Below are 25789 nucleotides of genomic sequence, written 5' to 3'. Positions count from 1 at the left end.
GTAGCTCTACACATCGTCGTTCCCTCATGTTCGACTCTTTCTGATCGAAAATGTGGTGTAGACTCTTATGGTCAGCAAAGATAGTGCACTTGGTTCCATAGAGATAATGTCTCCATATCTTTAATGCGAAGACCACTGCTCCCAACTCTAGATCGTGAGTTGTATAATTGACTTTGTGTGCTTTCAACTATCTTGAGGCATAAGCAATGACTTTTCCTCACTGCATGAGCACACTGCCTAGGCCCTGATTGGGTGCATCACAGTAGACAACAAAGTCCTCCGTCCCTTCGGGCAAGGACAAGATAGGTGTGCTGCATAGAGCCTGCTTCAATGTTTGAAATGCAGTGTCTTGCTTTTCTCCCCAATTAAAGGGTACACCTTTCTGTGTTAAGGTGGTTAGAGGCTTAGCAATTCTGGAGAAATTTTGGATAAACTTGCGATAACAGCTAGCGAGACCCAAGAATTGACGGATTTATGTGGGCATCTTCGGTGCTGACTAATTCTCAATCGCTTTGATCTTGGAACGGTCCGCGTTTATGCCTTCCTCGCTTACCACGTGACCAAGGAAAGTTACTTTTCTGATCCAGAATTGGCACTTAGAGAATTTCGTAGATAGTTTTTCCACCCTTAATGTTTCTAACACTAGCCTCAAGTGTTGTCTATGATCTTCCTCACTTCGGGAATAGACAAGTATATCATCAATGAACACGATTACAAACTTGTCTAGGAAAGGGTGGCACACCCGATTCATCAGATCCATGAATATTGCCGGTGTGTTGCCAAAGGGCATTACTATAAACTTGTAGTGTCCATAGCGAGTTCAGAATGCTGTCTTGGGAACATCATTCTCATGAACTCGCAACTGATGGTACCCTGATCTTAGGTCTATGTTCGAGAAGTAACTAGCTCCTTGGAGTTGATCAAAGAGGTTGTCGATTCTGGGTAGAGGATAACGGTTCTTGATGGTAAGCTTGTTCAATTCTCAATAATTAATGCAAATCCAAAAGGATCCATCCTTCTTTTTCAGGAATAAGATCGGGGCTCCCCAGGGTGAGGAACTCAGTCTCATGAATCCCTTGCTGAGGAACTCGTTAAGCTGACTGGATAACTCTTACATTTCTGTCGGTGCTAAGCGGTATGGGGATTTAGCTATAGGATTAGCTCAAGGAATTAAGTCGATACGGAACTCGACTTGGCGCTCGGGAGGGATCCCAGGAAGATCTTCGGGGAAAACATCAGGAAAGTTGCATACATCGAGGATGCTCTCGAGGTCCTTGTCTTCCTGCTTCTCATTAACGACATGAGCTAGGAATGCATGACACTCCTTTCGTAGAAGTTTCTGAGCTTTAATGCATGAACTGACACGAAGGTTGGAGCTGAGTTTATCACCGTAGACTGTGAGGGTTTCGCCCGAGGGCAGATTGATACGGATAGCTTTTTTATAACAAAGGATATCAGCATGATTGAGGCTCAACCAATCCATGCCGATGATGACATCAAAACTTTTTATGGAAATTGGCATGAGATCGATTGAGAAAGAAAGGTAGTTTAGAGTAAGGGTACAACCGATGAATATGTCGTTAGTGCTCTCTTTCTTTCCGTTAGCCATCTCGACGGTGAATGTTTCAGTTAAAGGTTGGGAATTATGTTTGAGTAGATGTTTGAATGCATGACTAACAAAACTTCTCTCCGTACCATAATCGAAAAGAATGCATGCATAAGAGTTGTCAAGGAGGAACGTACCCATAACAACGGTGGGATCAGCTAATGCCTCCACCTGGCCCATCGCTAGCATTCTCCCTGTGTTGCCAGCTGTTGTTGTCTTGCGGCAATTTCTCTTGAAGTGCCCGATCTGTCCACAGCCATAACAGGCTTGACCAACGCCCGCTCCAGGAGCCTGATTGGTTGGTTGAGCTGGTGTCTTGCAGAATCAAGTTGTGTGTCCCTTCTTACCACAGTTGTTGCACAACAACTCTCGGCACTGCCCATGATGATGGAAGTTGCACTTCTCGCACCTTGGCAGATTCCCAGCATATTTACTGGCAGATGCTTGGGCTATAGGAACAGCGGCAGGAGTGGTAGCAGCATGAACTGCCACTATTTGCTGTTTCATGGAGGGCTCCTGTGAAGACTGGCCCTTACGCTTGTTCCAGAACTTCTTCTTTCCACCATTTGCCTTTGGTGGTTCAGTAGCGGCTGCCACTTCATCAAGATCATCCCCATGATTTATCAGGGTCCACACCAGGCACTTGGCGCCGTCAAAAGTGGTAGGCTTAGCAGCCAAAACATTTCGTTGAGTTGGGGGCGTCAATCCCCAAATGTACCTCTCTATTTTCTTGCTTTCTGGGGTGACCATTCCCGGACAGAGAAGAGCCAGATTGCAGAATCTAGTTGTATAGGTGGCAATGTCGGAACCCTTCATCTTCAGGTTCTAGAGCTCGTGTTCCAACTTCTGCATCTCTCCCCTTGGGCAGAACTCAGCAAGCATGAGCTCCTTTAAACTTTCCCAACCCATGGCGTTTGCTACCTATAGTGTTAGGGATTTAACCAGACTATTCCACCAAGTTAATGCTCTATCGGTGAAGGTGCAGGCGACGAACTTCACTTTGTTGGCCTCAGAACATGCACAAATCTCAAAAATTGATTTGATCTTCTCGAACCACCGGGTTAAGGCAATGACTCCTCCATTGCCATCGAAGGATTTGGGTTTCACATTCATGAAATCCTTGTAGGAACACTCCTTCTGGTGTCCCTGATCACCTTCAGGATTTTGGGGATGGGTACCACTTCCTGATCCGCTAGAACCGCCAGGGTTCATCTGTGTCATTGCAGCAGCCACAACGACAGTAACTGCTATTTGAAACATAACCAGATCGAACTGAGGAGGTGGCGGTGGCGTTGGATCTGTTGGGGGATTACTGTTCTTTCTGTTAGGTCTTTTCTTCGGAGGCATCTTGTTCTAACAATAATCAGGAAGAAGAGGATGGTAAGTCCCCCTAGATTTTGAATCAAGAGATATTAAACAAGATATATCTTAGCCTGAGAGATAAAGTGTTCTACTAAGCGATAAACAAAGAAAGGTTACCAATATCAGTAAATTATCTCTACACTGTATTCGGCTCTAGCTAATATACTCCTATAGTATTTTAAGTTATATGCTTTGTTCTATCGATATCTTGTTGTATATAGCTTGGTAAGTTTTAGGCCTTCTGCAACACCACAGTCACTCCCAAACACATGTTGGTCATGTCTCAAGTAAACATAGTTGATCAGGCTAGATTGACCCCAGACATGACTACATAACTATCCAGGATTAACCGCAGTGTCGAACATTGTGACAACCCGAAATTTCCATTAGTGTTAACCCCACAATCAAGCACTTCAAAATTAGCCAAATTCATCTCAAAACATTTTTGGTCGGATTTAAGTCCGTTTGAGTATTTTATTTTAATTTTCGTTAAACGAACAATTAAATGGAAGTGTCCGTTAGGAGTGTTATATATCAAATAACCATTTAACACCTTGACTAGGTGTTTATGGCCAAACAAGGGAGTTTGGACCGTAAACCCTAATGGCTATATATATGCCACTTAGCCATTTTCCTTCATTTCTTCCATTTCAAGCTAGAGAAAAGCTGATTTCTCTCCCAAGGATCTTTAAGTTTTCGTCCCAACCTTCGCATACGTAAGTACTTCTATCCTAGAGTATATTAAGGCTTGTTATACTTCCATGTATCAAGAAATCACCCAAGAAACACCAAGAACAAGGTGTTTACGGTCCAAGGTGTTCTTGGACCGTAAACCCTAAAATGGGTGCCAAAGTGTGCCCTTGTTCCTTCTAAGCCTTGACAACTAGCATAGATCCTTTCCTTGATGAGTTTAGCACTTGAAAACACCAAAAATCCCCATGTTCATATGAGTTTACGGTTTGGGGGCCTCCCAAAACCGTAAACACCTTCCAAAGGGTGTTTTGATGCCCTTAACACCTTCTATGGCTTGCATAAGGGTCTAGAACTATGTCTGCTTAACCTAGATACACCAAAACACGAAAGGAAGGGGCAAACATGAGTTTACAGCTGTAAAATCATGTGTTTACGACCGTAAACTCCCCAAGGAGTGGTCCAAGAACCGTAAACTCCAAAGGGTGGTCATCTTGAGCCCCAATCACTTCCATAGCCCTTGATTCGAGTCTAGCATAATTCCTTGAGTAGTTTAAGACCTTTGAGCACCCAATTACACCATTGCCATGAGTTTACGGCCGTAAACTCATGGGGGAAATGGTTCCAGAACCGTAAACTCCCCTAAGGGCCACCATTTGAGGAGTAAACTCCAATGTGAGGCCATACTCTCTTTATATGCAACCCTTAATACTCCTAGCACTTATGGTAAAGTGTTTTCATGTAGTAGGATGTCTTTACTTGCATAATTAGTTGTTAAATGACTAATTAGATACTTAAATGTATCATTACATGTTAAATAGGATTCGCGTGTGTGGTCAAGTCCTCACTTGACACTCAGCATCCTATACCGTCCGCCCATCCGAATCACCCACGTCAGGTGAGTTCATACCCCTTAATCAACCTTTTAAATGATTTTAAATGCTTTTATGGGGGGGGGGGGGAATACAAGTTGAACTAGGAAGTTATTATATCAATCACATGTGATTAATAACTGACTAGCAAATAGATTTTCTATATGTTAAACTGTTTATCCAGCTAAAGGATTTCAAATCTTGTTCTCAAATCTCTTTTAAAGTATAAAAATCACTTTTTAGTTTAATAAATCTTTTCCAAAGGTTTTACCAAAACTTCTTTTATACTCTTGTATTTGTTAAATGCATGCCTGTATATGTATAGTTATATAAGTAATGTTTAAAGGACTTAAGAAGGCTAACTCGCCTTAATTCCTTTTCCTTGTTTGGATGTGGCTTTAGGGTAACGGTTATCCGTCTGAAGGTCGTTTAAATATTAGTTATATATCATGTATACATATATGGTCATAAAAGTTCTCTCAGCAGATTCTTCACCTTTGGGTAGCAAAGGCATCTAGATAACCTCTCAAGTAAACTATAATTGGTATAGTTTAGAAACCCACTATAACATTCAAGAAGGAGAACTTAGTTATATCTATACTCTAAAATGTATACTCTCTAGTAAAAAGAATGGTTTATAGAAATTACAATACGAGATGCATCCTCATGACGTGGATTTCGCCGTTGTCAAGTTGGTAACCAGAGTCTCCTGGAGGGAGAGCGGGCATTGTGTGTATAGATCTATACGGGACAAACACTCCCACATCCTGACTGCTAGCTACAGTCCCGGACGACCAAGCCAAGGGATAACAAATGTCACATTCACTCCAACGCCAACAGGTCGTCATAGTATTCAATTGTCAATCAGTATGGTTACGAGTATCTCTAGAGTTACCTTATAATTCATGGCTTTAAGGTAATAAGTATAATCATGGTATTTTTCTATATATAAACTAATCCTTGTATATATACCTTCCTAGTTATACACTAGGCCATGTTTTAAATCTTTAAATAAACCTAATTAGGATTAAAGATTTTCTTTTAGACTTTGCAAGGCATATTGGCTCATTCAATACCATCCTGGATTCTGTATTTTACTCTGTTAGACCCTCCGAGGCGTGTTGTTAATTCCACACCACCCTGGGGTCTGTATTTGATCCTTTTAGACTTTGCTAGGCGTATTGTTCCCTTAATACTTCCTAGAGTCTGTATTTCATTCTCTTAGACTCTCCGAGGTGTACTGTTCACTTAATACTTCCTGGAGTCTGTATTTCATTCTCTTAGACTCTTTGAGGCGTATTGTTCACTTAATACTTCCTGGAGTCTGTATTTCATTCTTTTAGATTCTCCGAGGCGTATTGTTCACTTAATACTTCCTGGAGTCTATGTTTTATTTACTTTTAGCCAGCAGCGTTACTGCTGAGATAAATTATTATTTTCCCTATTACTTTTGCTTGTGATTTCTCACATAATCTTTTAAAGTATAAACCAGATTTTGATAATGATAGTACTTTTGGGGAAATTACTCTTTAAACAAAAAACAATTGAGTCTTGGTAGAAGACTGCTTTAGTAGAGATACTCTTTGATTTAAACATAAAACAATTGGTTCTTAGTAGAAGACTACTTTTTATTAGAAAATATGGGATTTTCTGGAAAGGATTCTAATACTTTGTAAATTCTAAACCACTACCTTTCAGTATGGTTATTTTGAAGGAAAACATGTATTTATAACCAATGTCATTAAATACTTATGAACTCATCAGCATTAAAATGTTGATACTTGCTTTCAAAATAACTTGTATTCTCAGGTCGTCAGTAGACAGGTACACTCCGGGAGCTTTTGTGAAGAAAGCCTTGTACCGATCCGTACTCTATATTATTCTTTGTATTTACTTGATGTTGTTATTAAATGTAACCTATGTAAAATTATTACTATTAATGCAATGGTTGTTGTACTTTGATTACTATACTGCATATGTTGTGATACTTGACATGACGTCCTCCACCCCAGAACGTTTCCGCCGTTCCGGTTTTGGGGTGTGACAAACATCCAAATACTTTTGTTCTGTCCTACTCATGATTCCGTTTTCTGGTACGTATATATACTTGTATACTTCTTATAAAATACTTTTATTTTAAAAGTATACTTTTAGTTCAGAGCACTTCGGCCCTCTTAGTGTTTATAGTTGTATACCATGTAAGGTTCAGTATACTTAGTTCACTATAAATAATAGCTCTGATACCAATCAGTCACACCCCCAAACCAGAACGGCGGAAACGTTCAAGGGTGGAGGACGTCATGTGTAGTATCATAACAATTACATCATAGTAATCAAAGTAAACACAACCATTACATTGAATATATAAATATTTACATCTGTTTGTTTCATAGTTTGAATGTATCCAAAACATAGAAAAATATAAAGACGTGACTCTGATTTCCGTCTTCTCAAAACTCCAGGAGGTACCAGTCTACTGATTTCTTGAGAATACAAGAGGTTTTGAAAAGAGTGTCAACATAAAGTTGGTGAGTTCATAAGCATGTTTTTGTGGTGACAACCAGTCATTGAATTTTATAAAAGTGTTTGTATGCTTCCAAAGAAAATCTAATATTTTCTAACATTTATGTTTGTTGTTGTATTTTGTTTGAAAACCCTGATTACCACCAGTATGTATAGTATGTTCTGTTTGAAAACCCTGGCTACCACCAGTATGCATAGTAGTTTTATTAATTAAAATAAAACTAAAGAAGAATGAAATCCCATAAACAATGGTTAGTTTATACTATTGTGAGTTCGTATAACCATGCTTGATATGACCTAGTGACCTTTACAACATTCTTCAAGTGCCGGTTAAATGACATTTGTCACCCCAGGCATACTTGCCTAACTGTAGCTAGCAGTTCAGGTGTGGGATTCTCAGTCCCGAATAGATCTATTCACAAATCTCATGCTCCCCCTCCAGGAGACTCTATTTATACTATGATAGGATTTAACTTGTACCCCGAAGAGCACCATTGAAGTGTTGTTTTACAATCTTGTATTAACTAGTTTGCGTGTAGTTCTGTATCGATCAACTCTATTTGTACCCGTGTGTATACTGTATAAGATAATAATTATACTTAAATAATTATTAACTGTTGTACTATTATAGTAATGTATATCATAACTAAATCTATCATAGTTTATATGTTTTCCCATGTAAGTTCTGAATTCATAAAGCCGTGTATTGAAAAACCCAGACTATACCTATTATAGTTTGCATGTATAATGCGTACTTGATTCATGTATTGGTCTGAAAACTATGCAATTATGAATGTATATTGAAAATGTCCCTTAGGCTCAGCATGTTACAAAAGGGATTAAATATCTAAACATTTTATAAAAACGTGTGTATCTTTTGGTTGTATCAATTGCATAAGTCTTTAAAACTATTGAGATTCTTCTGTATAAGTTCACAAAATCATTTGTGTTTGGCCTATATTCCCCCCTGAAAACATTAAAATTATTAAAAGCATAGGGTTATGAACTCACTGTTAGGTGAGAGCAAGCGTTGAATCAACGAACTGGAAATGAAGACCCTCGAGTTGTTGTACGTGACAATTAACGGAATCTTAATTACAATTAAATAAATAAATGTATCTAAATTAGCGATTTTGTTAGATAAAGTGTTAGAAAAACACTAGCTTTTGGTTAAGGAATGTTACCGGGACTTGATTGAATCGAGAAAAGCAGGTTTTCAGTCTAATGCACCACTCAGAAAATGTTTACGACCATGAACAGGGTGTACGGCCGTGAACTCATCTTTGAAGGGTGTACGGCCTTTGAAGATTTGAAGGGTGTACAGTTGTACAGTCAAGAATAAGGATGTTGGATTTGATGAAAAACATGTTCTAAGTGCTACAAAACAACTTCCCAAGGTGTTTCTTGATAATATTCGGGAGAAATGAGGGTGTTTTGGTGTGTAAGGCCGAGAGGTAGAGAGAGAGAGAGAGAGTGGAAGAGTTTTCGGCCAAGATGGTTAAAATGAGAGTGGGAGTCTCATATATATAGACTGGGGTATGGTCGTTGGTGGGGTCTGTGACAACCCGAAATTTCTATTCGTTCCACCGTTCAAAATCAACCAAATCAGAATTATTCCTGCCATCCGTTAGCATTATTTTGGGTCTATTTGGGTATTCTAAGCTCAACAAAATTAAGGTTTGGGTCCAAAAATGAGTTTTTCTAAGTCATAGCATAGCATTCGGGCCAAACACCCCTTCGAGAGGAGTGTATGGCCGCAAAGGAGTTTACGGCCGTACACCCCCACCCACCCCTTTTGCCAAAAACTCCACCCTATATATAGGCTACTTGACCTTCATTCATCAATTTACACTCTTTAAACCAAGAACTCCCTCTCTCTCTCTCTACTTTCTCTCTCTAAATCCATCAAAATTTCCTCCAAGATCTTCAAAGTGTAAGTGATTCTCCATCTTGATTTGTGTTTTATTCTTCTATCTAATGGTGAATCCATGTTCCTATCTCATAAATCTCATCTTTGTTTAGATCTTTCTCTCTCACCAAGAACACCAAGAACACCCACTAGTTCTTGGTGGCTAAAAACCCCATTCAAGCTTCCTAATAGTAATTATTTCCTATGTTGTTTATCTACTAGAAATTGTTGATTCTTACCTGGAAATCGACTCAAAAGACATAATCACGAAGGGTTTATGGCCGTAAACACATGTGTACGACCGTACACCCCTTATTGGTTGTAAACCCTAGTTTTTGGTCAAAGATTGACCTTAAACACTCCTTTTAGCTATGCATTGGGACTTAAAACACTTATGGGAAGCTAGCAAGGACCTTGAAGCACCGCAAATCGCACCTTTCATCGAGTGTTTACGGCCGCAAACTAATGGGCCATAAACCCATGGACCGCATACTCTTGGACGGAAAACCCCATTGGGCCACAAACCCATGACCGTACACCCCTTGTTGTGACCACAAACTCCTCTCCTTCAATCACATATGATTCTAACACTTAGACTCAAGTGTTTCCTAGTCCCTAAAGTGGCTTCCTTCCATAACTAATGGTGTTATACCCTTATCTAATACATATATGCGCTACTATATGTTAAATAGGATCCGTTTGTGTTCGAGGCTTCTTTTGACACTCAACATTCCTATCGACTTACATACGAATTCCACGTCAAACGGTGAGTTCATACCCCTACGCTTTTATGATTTTTAAACGTTTTCAGGGGGGATACAAGACAAACACATAAATTTTTCAATAAGTCAAACTTATGCAATTTACACAAACTAACGGTTTTCATAAAGCATTTAGATACTTAATCCCTTTTGTATTATGCGGAGCATAAGGGACGTTTTCTAAATTTAATTGCATAGTTTTCAGAACAGTTTTCGAACATAACAATCAAACTATAATAGGTATAGTTTGGGAAATTTCATTACCGGTTTTACAGATACAAGCTACTTACACGATTGAACGAATAAACTATGATAGATTTAGTTTATAACATACACATTACAAGAGTACAATGGTTAATAATTATTTAAGTATGATTATTTTTACTCTACAAAACATACGTTGAATTCACATTCGAAAGAACTTTACGTTTTTCATATTATTACTTGTAAAGTCGTTAACTTAATTGGGAGACAAGTCCATAGACGCTTACAACATTAACCTAAGTGTAGGACTACCCTTATGAACTAGAGTCTCCTCGTGGGAGAACGTGGCTTTTGTGTATAGATCTATACAAGACTGACTATCCCGCATGTTGCTGCTAGCTACAGTCAGACCGGCAGGTCTACGGGGGATAAATGTCATAAAGGATATCGGTGTCCATTTCACATCGTATCAAGTTTAAGTATGGTCATAAAACTCGTCAATAGTTCGGCACCTTTACGTAATAATACACGGCTCGCGAACAATTGCTTTAATCACATATATATGGATTATATTTATGCCTCACAGTTTCGGAACCATTAAAGTAACAACACACACCCAAGGGAACGTACCTTACATACTACTAGTAACCAGTGTTTTAAAACAGAACGTACCTTATATAGTGGTAGTAGCAATGCTTTTCAAAACAAATCATACTTCACATACATTAAAATAAATAACTTTTATACAAATTCAGTGACTAGTTTCCATTACAAAAACATGCTTATGAACTCACTAGTTTTATGCTGATATGTTTACAAAATTGCTTGTATTCTCAGGTGATCAATATGACTGGTACCTCCTGAAGTTTTGAGAAGACGGAATATTTAGAGCCACATCTTTTACTTTTGTTATATTTTGATGTATATAAACTATGTTTTCAAACAAATGTAAATATTCAGATTTAATGTAATGGTTGTGTTTACTTTGATTACTATGATGAAATTGTTGTGATACTACGCATGACGTCCTCCACCCCCGAACGTTTCTGTCGTTCGTTTTACAGTTTGGGGGTGTGACAGACTGGTATCGTAGCTATTGTTTATAGTGAACTAAGTATATCGAACCTTACATGGTATACAACTATAAACACTAAGGGGTCGAAGCGCTCTGAACTAAAAGTGTACTTTAAAATATAAGTATTTTACAAGGAGTTTACACTACATACATACCAGAAAACAATATCATAAGTAGAACAAAACAAAAGTATTTGGATGTTGAGCACTGCGGTTAAACCTGGACAGTTATCTAATCATGTCTAGAGTCAATATAGCCTGATCAACTATATTTATTCGAGACATGACCAACATGTTCTTAGGAGTGGCTGCGGTGTTGCAGCAAGCCTAAAACTTACCAAAAATTACTAAACAAGAGATCGATAAAACATATCATACAACATTAAAAGACAATAGAAGTATTTTAGTTACTATAGGATAACAACAAAGTACCGGGTATACAATTACAATATTATAGGAGTAGTATCAGATTAGACGTCTGTTAACCATCTCTTTACCCCGATTCTCGTGTAGATATCATGCAGGATTCCATCTCCCTGGCGACCTGTACTTTCCTAACCAGGGAAATAATGGATGGCTAGAGGCCTGCCAGAAGAAAATCATGAAATTCCCTTGGACAATGACCTCACAGAACAGTTCCCTGAAGAGACCGATTCAGAGCCTGAGGTTGAGAACTCACCTCAAGTAGCCCTGATACCAAATCCTAATTCCCATCTTCTTCTAGAAGGCTCAATGTCACACCCCCAAACCAAACGACGGAAACGTCCGGGGGTGGAGGACTTCATTTGTAGTATCACAACACATGTATCATAGTAACCAAAGCACAAACAACCATTTTATTTAAAAGTATAATATTTACATGTGTTCAATCATTGTATATTGAAACCAAAATAGTTATACAGAAGAAGAAGATAAGACTCTTAATGGCTCCATTTTCTCAAAAAGCTCAGGGAGTACCTGTTATTATTTCCCTGAGAATACAAGTAATTTGAAAAGAGGGTATCAACAATAAGTTGAGTGAGTACATAAGTCTTTATGTTTAAATGGGTGTCTTTGTATTTTGAATATGAAAACTGTTCTAGAAAATCCCATATTTTTGTGGTATGTGAAAAGTAGTTTTATTCCCATAAAGCCGTCTTATTTGTAAACCAATGTATTTGTAAAACTTGTATCTGAGAGTGTGCCTGGCACCAGCTGTTATTGAAAACTATAGTATATCATTGTACTTTGCATTTTGTAAACTGGTACTTTGAAGATGTACTTACGTTTAGTTGTTTATACACTAACGTGTTGTTAATATCTTTTTAATGAGTTATTATAACCATACTAAGACATGAACGCCTGAAACAAATGCCTGATAAGCGCTTAAACTGTTGATAACAATTGCCACTCATTGGCGTGTTTGCCTGACTGTAGCTAGCAGCCTGAGTGCGGGGTTGTCAATCCCGATGTAGATCTACACACAACTTGTTTCGATCCCTGGACTGGAGATTCTGGTTATAATGTCAGGGCTTTACCTTGGTTGTCTAAAATGAATTAAACAACCTGAACTGAATGTCTCATAAAAAGCATACAAACATTATATGAATATTAGTTATGAAAACCCAATCATTCTGAAATAAATGATTGACAGTATGTTCTTGAGTTAGTATCCCGAACATGTATTTGATAACTGTAAACCCTTGATTTGTTTTGAATTAAAACCCTTGTTGCATGTAAAACAGTGTATTCATATGAATGATTACTCTATGTATCATAAATTATACCTATTATAATTTATATGTACTTTATGAATTGTAAATAACTATTTTTGTATGTAATCCTTTGCTCAACATGTTATAAAGGGTAATTAAACTGATGAAATAACTTTTATTTTTATATACATATACAATTTTATATATAAGTAAGATTTAAACGACCTTCGGACAAATAACCGATACTATAAGACCACATCCAAACAAGGAAAAGGACCTAGAATGAATTATTAGTCCTAAGCCTTTTTAAATCTTATTTATATTAAATTTTATATAACAATATGTATATTTGGTAAAAATATAAGGTTATAAAAGAGTTCAATATTTGGAGTATTTTTGATGCTTTAAAATCATTTTATCGTGATTTGAAATCATTTATTTATAACACAAAGTTGTTGTGTTATACTTGTATTTCCCCCCTTAAAACATTAGAAATTATGAAAATATAGGGGTATGAACTCACATGATAGGTGGTAATACGGGCAGCATTTCGTTTCCCGGAAATTAGTTTGCTTGGCGAAAAACCGGCTTAAATCGGGCAGAGTTTTGACAGGAGAGAGAATGAATTCTCGAGAATTTCGGGGCTTCACGGCTTACTTCGGGCTCGAGTTTTGATACCGGGGCTTTAGGGGTTGTATATGAGCTTAAGGGAGTGGAAAATGTGAAAGAGGGTGAAATTTAGGGTGAAAAAGTGGAAAATATTCGGAACCCTCGCATGCTATATATAGTCCGAAGGTTCGGACCCGAAGTTGCGCGAGGGTGACACGCGTCTGACAGGTGGCGAGGCGAAGGAAGTTCTTCGGATCGGAGGCTCGCTGCTGGCTGGCTCGGATTGGACCAACCCTCGGTCCAATGGCAAGAAGGCACGTGCGAAGGAGCGGGTGCAAGGGCGTGCGAGGGGCGCGCGAGGGTGATGTCCGGTGTGTCTCATGCGAGGCTGTCCGGTTCTTACTGGACTTCGGACTTGGTCGAATCAGGAGGTGACACGCGAGGCATCGGTCCAATCAGCATCTGACACGTGGGGGCCTCGCATGCAAGGTGTGATGTGGCGTTACTGTGCATGCGAAAATTCCCGGTTTTTTCTATTTTTCTTTATTTTTTTGCCAAAACTTGTAAAATTCATAACTTTTGCATACGAACTCCGTTTTTGACGTTCTTTATATGCACACGTAGGTAAAATTATACTCTATGACTTTTGTTTAGACTTTGTCGGCTAATTTTGAATTTATTTTTAATATTATTATTTTAAACAGACTGGGACGGGAATCCGTTATAAATTCGTAACTTTTTCATACGACGTCCGTTTTTGTCTGTCTTTCTACCATTGTACTACTAATGACGAGACCTTAAATTCTTGTTTAGGTTGTGTCGGCTAAAAACCACTCAATCTTTATTTCGAGTTTTTAGCTGTACAGTGCTATACTAAAACTTAGAAAAATCATAACTTCCTCATACGAAGTCTGATTTTGGCGTTCTTTTTATGAAAGTTCTCGGTTTAACATAAACTATAACTTTCATTTAGATTGTTAAGGCTAGAAAGCCTTTTATTAGAAATTCAGTTTTTACACCGAACAGTGTTCTGCCGGTTTTGTCGTGGATTTTTGATTGGTCATAACTTCTTCGTTATAACTCGGATTTTAGTGTTCTTTATATTTTGAAAACCTTTTTACAATCTCTATCACTTGGTTCAACCCAATTGAGATTATTTAATAATTTATTTTTGAGGGTCAATTATGTAAATATACATAGTATGCCAAAATTTCTCTTTATTTATTTAAAAAGAAGTACAAATTGACCTACACTATTACATAGGTTTGAAATAATGGTTTGTTACATTATCCCCCCGTTAGAGAGAATTTCGTCCTGAAATTTACTTTACAGATAGACTAGGGAAAAAGATGTGGGTATTTTTGTTGCATATGATCCTCCCGCTCCCATGTGAATTCAAGTCCCCGTTTTGCATTCCAGCGAACCTTCACTATCGGGATGCGGCTTTGTTTGGTTTTCTTAACTTCCATGTCTAGTATCTCTACGGGTTCTTTCACAAAATTGAGGGTCCCGTTTAACTCAATTTCCTCAAGTGGTATCACAAGAGTCTCGTCAGAAAGACACTTTTTCATGTTCGAAACGTGGAAGGTAGGATGAATGTTACTTAGTTCTTGGGGTAATCTGTCACACCCCAAAACCGGAACGGCGGAAACGTTCAGAGGTGGAGGACGTCATGTCAAGTATCACGAGATATGTATATGGTAAGCAAGTAATGAACAACCATTTCATTTAGAAAGAAAGTGTTTAGAATGTATGTGTTCACAAAACATAGAAGTCATAAACAAATAACAAAACAAGACTTGAAGCTATAATGCTCCATCTTCTGAAGTCCCAGCACGAGCACCTGTCTAATAGTCTCTTGAGAATACAAGTTATTTGAAAGAGTTGATCAGCAATTAAGCTGGAGAGTTATAAGATTTTAGTGATGTGAGTAAGATGTAAAAATGTGGTTGAAAATGTATATGTAAAGTACTGTAAGCTGTAAGGTGTTGTTTTGTAAAGTTTGCCTGTTCCTCTAGAAAATTATATATTTCATACTTAAAATGGGAGTTGAGTAAAATGACACTACAAGCCTTTCTATGCGTAATAGGCGGGTACAAATTATATATACTTAGAGTAAACAAACAATCGATTATACGCATCTTCCCTCAACCTATAACCCGACGGGGTACAGTAAGTAAGGCGGATAGCACATATTCCATTGGTTGTTAGATCGTTGTCATATATAACCTTGGTGTATTCACTTGTTACTCATGGAGTTATTTGTAATGGTTCCTTTATATCAAATGGAGAGTTCCTTTTAAGAAAACCTATATTTCTTGTAATAAAATATTGACTATGGTGATTACTTTTATAATAGCTTTGTTTATACTGCTATACATAATTTGATATCGGGTAGATATTAGATTGAGTGACCTCGGTGTAAGCCCACTTCCAACGGGAACAGGACGTACAGCGAAGAGCACACATCCTACTAGCTGTCGGATACTAGTTTTATATATAAACATGGTGTATAAACTAAGGTATTATAGAGTTAACTCACTTAAAGTCTTTAAAACTGTACTGGCTTAATAAAATGGATTAAGCCCTTAACTGGGAAATCGCTAGTTTTGTATATCAAAAGTACTGACTTTGAAACGAAAGTTTTGTACTAGAAAAACTATGCATTAACCCTGTGTCCTATGACCTGATCCATACCTGGTACCCTTATGATGACTCAATGTATACTAAGCATAAATATACATAGATTCGGGGTAGATAATAGATTGGGTGACCTCGGTGTAAACCCACATCCAACGGGAACAAGACGTACAACGAAGAACACACATCCTATTAGCTGTCGGAATCTACTTAGCATGTATCCTATAGTGTATACATTACGGAATCATAAGGTTAGCATCATGGTTCTAACTTTTTAAACGTAGCCTTCTACCAAGACTCAATTGTTTTGAAAGCAGTCTTCTACCAAGACCCTACTGTTTTGAAAGCTGTCTTCTACCAAGGCTCTACTGTTACGAAAGCAGTCTTCTACCAAGACTCTACTGTTATGAAAGCAGTCTTCTACCAAGACTCTATTGTTCCTTTGTCAACTGTAAAGTACATTCTCCCTAGTTTATAACCTATCTCGAATAGAGAATAGATTAACCTTCAAGTGTTACCGACACTTTATGAAAGTAATGGGAGAAATGAGTACCCTGATGTCGTTTATAATGACATACGGAGGTACTATTAACCTAAAAACATATTTGTTTTATTACGGTCATAATGTGAAAGCTGGAACCCCTACTAACCGCTCTCATGTATGGAGATTGAGGGAACCAAACGTGACCCGAGCAAATCCATGTAAGTCGTGTAATTGACATTAAAGTTAGTTCCTGTCTGCGTGTTGTCATGCTATAGCAAATTAACTTGTTTGTTATGTTCTGTTCTGGTGTTGTTTGATTCTCTTCTCTGTTTGTTCAGTTCTGGTATTGTTTCATTGTGTGCTTCATTGTACTAGAAGTAATGATTAGTATTCTCCTAAACTATGCCTATAATTGTTTACCAATGTTCTAACTGTACTGATGATGAAAATACTCATTTGTCTACCAAGTTATGCTTATACTTTAAAAACGGAGTTCTGTACAACTATAAAGTAACACAACCTTTAAAAGAGTTTTGAAATGTAAATACGACTTATAAATGACATAAGTAACATTTTAAAAGATGTTTATAACAACATTTACACAATTTTCATTGTGTTCAACTTGTATTCCCCCCCCCCCCCCCTTAAAGCAGTTAAAATAGTTTAAAAGATTCATTACGGGGTATGAACTCTCCTGATGTGGGTGATTCAAATAGGTATGTGTGTACGGATGAGAAGTTCCACGAATGAAGTTCCGAGACACATTAAGTCCTAAATGATATTTAAGGACACATAATGATAGTGTTTATAAACAACTATATGGAAGATAACACCTTCCGGGACTAGGAAACACCTTGGCTAGGTGTTGGAATCACATGTGATTCAACATAGGAAGGTATAAGGCACACATATGAGTTTACTACCATGAGTTCACGGCCCAAGGGAGTTTACGGCTGTAAACTCATGGTTACTCATGTGTTAGTGCAAGTTTGAAAGCTAGGGAATGTTTTAGGGACATTAGCTTTAACCTAGGATGAGAAAGACCACCTTCTTTGGAGTTTTTGAGGTGTTCACGGCCCAAATGAGCTTACTACCATAAACTCATGGCCAATTATACTTATGAGGGTCCTAAAGGTCATAAGGAAGCATTCTAAATTCATGCCTAAGCCTTAGGAAGTGTTTGTGGCATCAAAACACTCTTATCTTGAGTTTTCGGCCCTTGGACCATTTTGGCTTGAGCTTGCGGCCGTAATCACCTATGGGTGATGATACTTTAGTTGTTTTGGGTCCTAGACACATCATGGTAAAGTTCTATGCTTGTCTCTTGGCTTATGGAAGGCATTTAGGGCATTTTGGCACCCTAAAATGGAGTTCACAGCCCAAGAACTTCCTTGGTCGTGAACTCACTTCTAGCCTTGTTTCTTAATGTTTTGGGGGTCTAAAACAAGTAATGGTAGTCTCTAGGTTTAGTCCCAAGGCTTGGAGGGACATTGGGCACACTTTGGCCCTTATAAAGGAGTTTACTCTCCAAGATGTTCTTGGGCGGTAAACTCCCAAATCTTGTTGTTTTGGCTTGATTTTCATGTTATTAAGGCATATAACACACTTATATACACTCTAGGTTGAAATACTCATAGTTGGGGGTGATCGGTTGAAGATCCTTGAGAGAGAAAATCGACTTTTCTCTTGCTAGAAATGTTACAAATGAATCCAAAATGGCTAAATTTTCTTTATATAGCCTTGAGGGTTTTTGGTCCGAATACCATTTTTGGACTGTAATATTCCAAACTCTTGAAGGTTTGGGCACTTATTGCAACATATTAAACCCTAGTGTATCCTCTCTCCTGATATCCTCTGGAGCACTAACCTTAAAACACTCAAACTTATCCCAAAATTTTGATAGTTAGTCGATACATATTTGACTTAAATTGTAGTGGATGGTTTTACCGAATGGAAAATTTTGGGTTGTCACATAATCGAAGTTTGTAAGCTAAAGGGTCGATTCGGGAAAGAATCTCGAATGGTCCTATATACCTTGGGTTCAGCTTGTCACGCTTTCCAAAGCGTATCATGCCTTTCCAGGGTGAGACCTTTAACAAAACGCGGTCACCGACCAGGAATTCCAAGGGCTTTCTCCTCTTGTCAGCATAGCTTTTTTGTCTATCTCTGGAAGCTTTAAGTCGCTCCCAAATTTATACGATCTTTTCGGTAGTTTCTCGAATAATTTCTGGACCAGTGAGAGCACTGTCAAGAGTTTGACCTCTAGCTAGCTGCGTGTCACCCACTTCATCCCAGCACAAAAGGGATCTGCACTTGCGGCCATAGAGGGCTTCGAATGGAGTGGCTTTTATGCTAGCGTGATAACTGTTGTTATAAGAGAGCTCAACAAGGGGTAAATGAATATCCCATGCCTTTCCAAAGTCTATCACGCAAGCTCGTAACATATCTTCTAACGTTTGAATCGTCCTCTCACTTTGTCCATCAGTTTGCGGATGGTAGGCTGTACTCATGTCTAGCCTAGTTCCCAGAGAGTTTTGTAAATACTGCCAAAAACGAGAGGTGAATCTATTATCTCAGTCTGAAATAATAGATATTGGCATACCATGTAGTCTAACAATCTCCTTGAGGTATGTTCTTGTTAGCTTTTCCATCTTGTCAGTCTCCTTGATTGGTAAGAAGTGTGCGGATTTGGTTAATCTATCGACGATTACCCAAATAGTATCATAACCACTTGATGTCTTGGGTAACTTGGTTATGAAATCCATTGTAATCCGCTCCCACTTCCATTCAGGGATTTCAGGTTGTTGTAATAAGCCTGAAGGTTTCTGGTACTCTACCTTAATTTTGGCACAAGTAAGACACTTGCCCACAAAGGTAGCGATTTCGGCCTTCATGTTAGGCCACCAATATAGCTTCTTAAGGTCCAGATACATCTTGTCTGAACCTGGGTGGATGGAGTACCGAGTTTTGTGTGCTTCATTCATAACCACATCTCTATAACCACCAAACTTTGGTGTCCAGATCCGGTTCATGAAATAATAGACTCCATCATCCCTGACCTCAAAGTTCTTATCCATTCCTCTCAGGGTTTCACCTGCTACGTTTTCGGGTTTCAAGGTTTCAAGTTGAGTTTCCTTGATCTGCGTGGACAGATGCGAATGGATTGTCATGGTCAACGACTTTACCCGCAGTCCCGAGTATTCTTTCTACTAAGGGCGTCAGCTACTACGTTTGCTTTACCAGGGTGATAAAGAATTTCACATTCGTAATCGTTCAGTAGCTCCACCCATCGTCGTTGTCTCATATTCAGCTCTTTCTGATCGAAGATGTGTTGGAGACTTTTATGGTCCGTGAATATTATGCATTTCGTGCCATATAAGTAATGTCTCCAAATCTTCAGAGCAAACACCACTGCTCCTAGTTCATGGTCATGTGTTGTATAATTGACTTCATGTGTCTTTAGTTGTCTTGAGGCATAGGATATAACCTTTCCTCTTTGCATAAGAACACATCCAAGCCCTTGATTAGAAGCATCACAGTACACTACAAAATCCTCTGTCCCTTCAGGGAGAGACAGGATTTGTGCACTACACAAGGCTCGCTTCAGCATTTGAAACGTTGTTTCTTGCTTTTCTCCCAGCTAAAAGTTACACTCTTTTGGGTCAAAGTATTAAGAGGCTTAGCTATTCGAGAGAAATTTTGAATGAATCTGCGGTAATAGCCAGCAAGACCTAAGAATTGACGGATTTCTGTAGGTATTTTGGGTGCCGACCAGTTTTCAATTGCCTTTATTTTGGAAGGGTCGACGTGTATTCCTTCGGAACTGACCACGTGACCTAGGAAATCTACCTTCCTGATCCAAAATTCACACTTTGAAAACTTCGCATAGAGCTTCTCCGATCTAAGAGTTTGTAATATTTGACGAAGATGTTGGCCATGTTCCTCTTTGCTCTTTGAGTAGATAAGGATATCGTCAATGAAGACTATAACGAATTTGTCCAAGAATGGACGACACACTCTGTTCATTAGGTCCATGAACACTGCAGATGCATTCGTCAATCCGAATGGCATCACTATAAACTCATAATGACCATAACGAGTTCTGAACGCGGTTTTGGGAATGTCTTCCTCCAAAATTCGTAACTAGTGATACCCGGATCTTAAGTCTATCTTCGAGAAGTAGTTTTCCCCTTGAAGTTGCTCGAACAGATCGTCATGCGAGGCAGAGGGTATTGATTCTTGATGGTAAGCTTATTCAGCTCGTGATAGTGTATACACATGCGGAATGATCCATCCTTCTTCTTTACGAATAAAATCGGTGCTCCCCAAGGTGAGAAGCTTGGTCTTATGAAACCTTTGCTTAGGAGTTCGTTAAGCTGGCTGGATAATTCTTGCATTTCAGAAGGTGCAAGACGATAGGGGGATTTGGCTACGGGGGTAGCTCCAGGGATTAAGTCGATTCGGAATTCGACTTGTTGTTCGGGAGGCACCCCTGGAAGATCATCGGGAAAGTTGCATACCTCAGGAATGCTTGCGATGTCTTTCACTTCTTGCTTTTTGTCTACCACATGAGCTAGGAATGCATAATATGTGACAACCCAACGTTAAGTCCGTTATACAATTTCTGTTTCCGCTAACGGAATATGTCATTTATAAAAGTTCCATAATTTGGAGTCGTAAAATAAATGAATATTTGATTATTTATATATAATTCATGGGATTACCGTTTTAGTAAAAATAAATGTAACTCGTTAATGTTAGTTCCATTTAACGAATTAAAGTTATATTATTTTTCAACCACTTAACCCGGGTAAAAAGTTTAAACCCCGTTAAACTTAGCATCGGGTAGTCATGTATCGGGTGTAATACCCGAGGCATATATAAGGAAGGTAAACACCTCCTTGAACTCTTTTACCACTCAAACACTCTCTCTCTCTCTCACTACTTTCTCTCTCTAGACTCGTTTTAAGCTCCAAAACCGCAAATTTCGGCTCCCAAACGTAAGATTTTCCTCCCTAACTCGTTCTAAACATGCATCATTGTGATAATAGCTCAAAAATCGTATGAATGGGACAGGAACAAGGAGTTTACGGCCTAAGAAGCTCCTTAGGCCGTGAACACCCAAAAGTTGGCCAAAAGTCCCAAATTTCCTTCTTGTAAGCTTGGATGCTAGTTAGGGATTTTACCTAGGAGTTTTTGAGCATCAAAACCATAACATTTGGGGCATTAAAGAGAGTTTACAGCCTAAGCACATGCTTAGGCCGTAAACACGCTTTTCCATGTAAAAATGCCCCAAAAACCCTTCCAATGCATGTTTAGGCTTGAGATATGATTTTAGGAAATTCCATTTCGAGTTTGGGACAATTAAACATTATATTTTGATGGGTAGTTTAGAGTTTATGGCCCAAGCATAATCTAGGACCGTAAACTCCCCCAAACCTCACCAAATGAGGGTTTAAACCCCCTAAATAGCCCTAGACCTTCACTAGAAAATTTATGGGATAGATTTAAGGGCTTTAACATCAAAATTGGGGAGTGAACAAGAGTTCACGGCCAAGCCATGAGGCTTATAGCCGTAAACTCCCAAGGAGTGGCCTTTGGGCCGTAAACTCCAAGGGAGTAAGCTCTTGGACCCCCCTTAGTACCCCTTTTGGTCTTGTACAATCCCCGAGAACCACTTCTAGCCCATAAGACCTCGAATCGATTTTAGGAAGTGTAAATGTTTTAATAAAAAGTATAAGTGACTAATTACTTGTAAAACATATATCTCATATGTTAATAGGGTCTTAAAAGGTGTACAAGTCCTAAATTGACACCAAACGCTCAACCGACACTTTCACCCGATTTACCCGATTTACACGATTTCAGGTGAGTTCATACCCCTTAATGAACCTTTCTAACGTTTTCATATGTTTTAGGGGGGGATGCACGTCAAATATACATTTTCATGGAAATCAATCACATGTGATTTACTATCCGTAGTTCAAATCACATGTGATTTATCACTATGCTTTATAAAAGAACTTTACGCTTTCAAAACTACTTCGGAAAAATAAACTATTTTCTAAATGCTTTCTTTGGTCAAGATTTTTATTAAATTACTTTTCTTATAAAATGTATCTACACTAATATATTTATATAAGTAAGACTTGAAGGACTTATGACCGATAACTCGCCTTATTTCCTGTTCTTGTTTGATGTGGGCTTAGGGTATTTGTTATCCGTCCGACTGTCGTTGATTTCTTAGTTATATATCATGTATATTGGTGTTAGATACGAGCATTTTCATCTCATTCGATGCCTATATTACTTAATTGCCAAGAACCATACACACTAAGTTAACTATAATAGGTATAGTTAAGGTCACTACTACTTGTTACCGCTACTACTATACATACAATAATTCATACTATTACAAAACGATACACGAATAAGAGAACATACTATGAACTACATAAAATACTACTACACTATATTACAAGAGAAAGCACTAATCCGGATGATAACACACTAACTCTCTACAAGATACTCTACGCGCTACATACTGTGACCAGAGCTTTCCGGAAGGAAGGCGACGCTACATGTATAGATCTATACGGGGCAAACACTATTAGATCCCGACTGTTAACTTCAGTCCGAGTAGAGCAGGCCCAGGGATGGCACTACTTCACTACACTGTGTATGACCGGGAAGGTCATGGGATCCTCTATTACTCACATTATTGGTCACATAAAAGGAATACACTATATCCACACTAAAATACTAAGACTAAAGTCTCAGTTAATATTCCGAAGTAAAATAAGTATCTATTACTAATGGAAGTTCGCACCACTATCACTGTCAACAGGCATAACTTTTCTTTTACCTACACTACATACTGGAGATTTAGTACCACACTTTTACAACAAACAGTTTTCAATGATAAAACTCACATGCAACTTAGAGTTTTTCACTTACGATGTATTTTCTGGAAAATATAGGATTTTCTAGAGTTTTCTACTACTTATAAATGTAAATTGCAGTTTTTCACACTATATGTTCTAATACATTTTATACAAAATTCACACTAAATTCTTATGAGCTCACCAGCTTTATGTTGATACTCGTTTTCAAAATAACTTGTATCCTCAGGTCAAAGATAGACAGGTACAGGTGCAGCATTTTGGAGAAGATGGAGCATACAAGATCCATCTCTTATTTTTGTATTACTTTTGGTGTCTATTGAAACTTTACAGAACACACTTGTAATTAAACTCACTATGAAATGAAATGGTTGTATGTTTCTTGGTTTTACTATTATGCAATTGTAATGATACTGTACATGACGTCCTCCACCCCAAAATGTATTCCGCCATTATAGGACGTCATGTATAATATCAACAACAATGTAAAGTAGTAAACAAGCAACAACATCATCCATTGCATTAATAAAATAATTATTATACAATTGTGTTCTGTCAAATTTTCATAAACACTAAGCATAAATCAAAATGAAAGATAAGTCTTGAATAAGCTCCATCTTCCTTTCTCCTTGCATCGGTACCTGTCTATGATGACCTGAGGATACAAGTAATTTTGAAAGCGAGTATCAGCTTTGAAGCTGGTGAGATCATAAGTATTTAGTGTCTTAATTTGTATGTAAGAATTTGTAAGTGTAAGTATTGTAAGAATTTGTGAGTGTAAGTATTGTAAGAATTTGTGAGTGTAAGTATTGTAAGAATTTGTAAGTGTTTGAAAAACCCTAGAATTCTTATGATTCCTATTAGTATGAAGGTGTCTTCTACCAAGACCTAATGGTTCTGTGTGTGTCTCTTGTAAGAGTGTATATTTCCCCAAGTCTTACTACTATTTATCAAAAGATAGTTTCTACATTACCGTGCGTCGTATGAAAAATTCACGAAGTGAATGTAATGGGAAAAGAATTTGTACTATGGTGTAGTGTCGAACTACAACCGTACCTATTGCCTTAAATCTAGGGTAATACTTCCAAGTACCGTAGTATTTGATATATATATATATATATATATATATATATATATATATATATATATATATATATATATATAACTACATCGATACTCAACTGTCTTATTTGAGGGATAAGGTATAATGTGATGTCTAGATCCTATACGCTCCCCTATCAAAGGGATTTTGGGACCTACCCACGACCCCTGCATGAATGCGAGCCGTGACATCCACATTACTAATGATCATTATAACAATCACAATTGCAGTGTGATTTATCAGTATAGTTAGATCCTGAACTGGTTCCGTGCTATAGCCCCTAGTGACGTCTATTCTATGTATATGTAAGCGTACTCATGTAAGGGTGATCATGTAATTGTACTCATGTAAGTGTGATCATATAATAGTACTCATGTAAGTGTGATCATGTAATTGTACTCATGTAAGTGTGATCATGTAATTGTACTCATGTAAGTGTGATAATGTAATTGTACTATAATGTTCTAAGTGTACTAGTTGTAATGTGTGTTCTCTCTATCTAGCAAGTATAGTAATGAAATCATTCTAGTATAGTTGTATATGTAATGTTCTAGAAAGTATTGACTCATGAATGAACTGACTCATTGTATGATATCGCGTTCTAGTAATGGTTCTAGTATCTTCCTTAACTACTCATATGGTAGCTTACTAGTAATCTAAGTGATACGTATGGACGTGGATGTATGCCCTTGCTACCCAAGGGCATAGGATGAACTGGAAGGACCTTTTATGACTTTATATGTACACATGATATATAACTAATATTTAAACGACCTTCGGACGAGTATCCGATATCCCACCAGACCACATCTCAAGCGCGAAAAGGAAATAGGGTGGATAGCCTTCCTAAGTCTTTTAAACATTTCTTATATAACTATACATATAGAGGCATGCAATTTATAATATCAAAGCATAAATAAGTTTAGTAAAACATTTGAAATATAAATATTAGTCTAAGGAAAGATCGACTTGATGTCAATCTATAAAACAATTTGAAGGCATAAGTTTGATAAAGCAATATAAGTACAAGGAACATTTGCTTGATTAAACAATATAAGTACAAGGAACATTTGTTTGAAAACACAGTTGTAAATAAGTTTGAAATATGATAAACAGAGTAAGAGGTACAGTGAAATATGAAGTTTGAAACATATAAAATGTTTATAAAAATCATTTGAAGGAAACTGTTTGGTAAAACGGCTAATGAGTAGCAAAATCTTTTGAATGCTGTATAGTAATCACATGTGATTGATGTAATAGGTAATATAATCCTACTTACTAATCGCATGTGATTGACATAATAAGTAGCATGATTCTACTTGTATCCCCCCATAAAACATTTAAAATAGTTTAAAAC

Source organism: Lactuca sativa, chromosome 9 (genome assembly GCF_002870075.4).
Source record: "Lactuca sativa cultivar Salinas chromosome 9, Lsat_Salinas_v11, whole genome shotgun sequence".
NCBI lineage: Eukaryota > Viridiplantae > Streptophyta > Magnoliopsida > Asterales > Asteraceae > Lactuca > Lactuca sativa.
Note: the sequence above shows the minus strand (reverse complement) of the source record.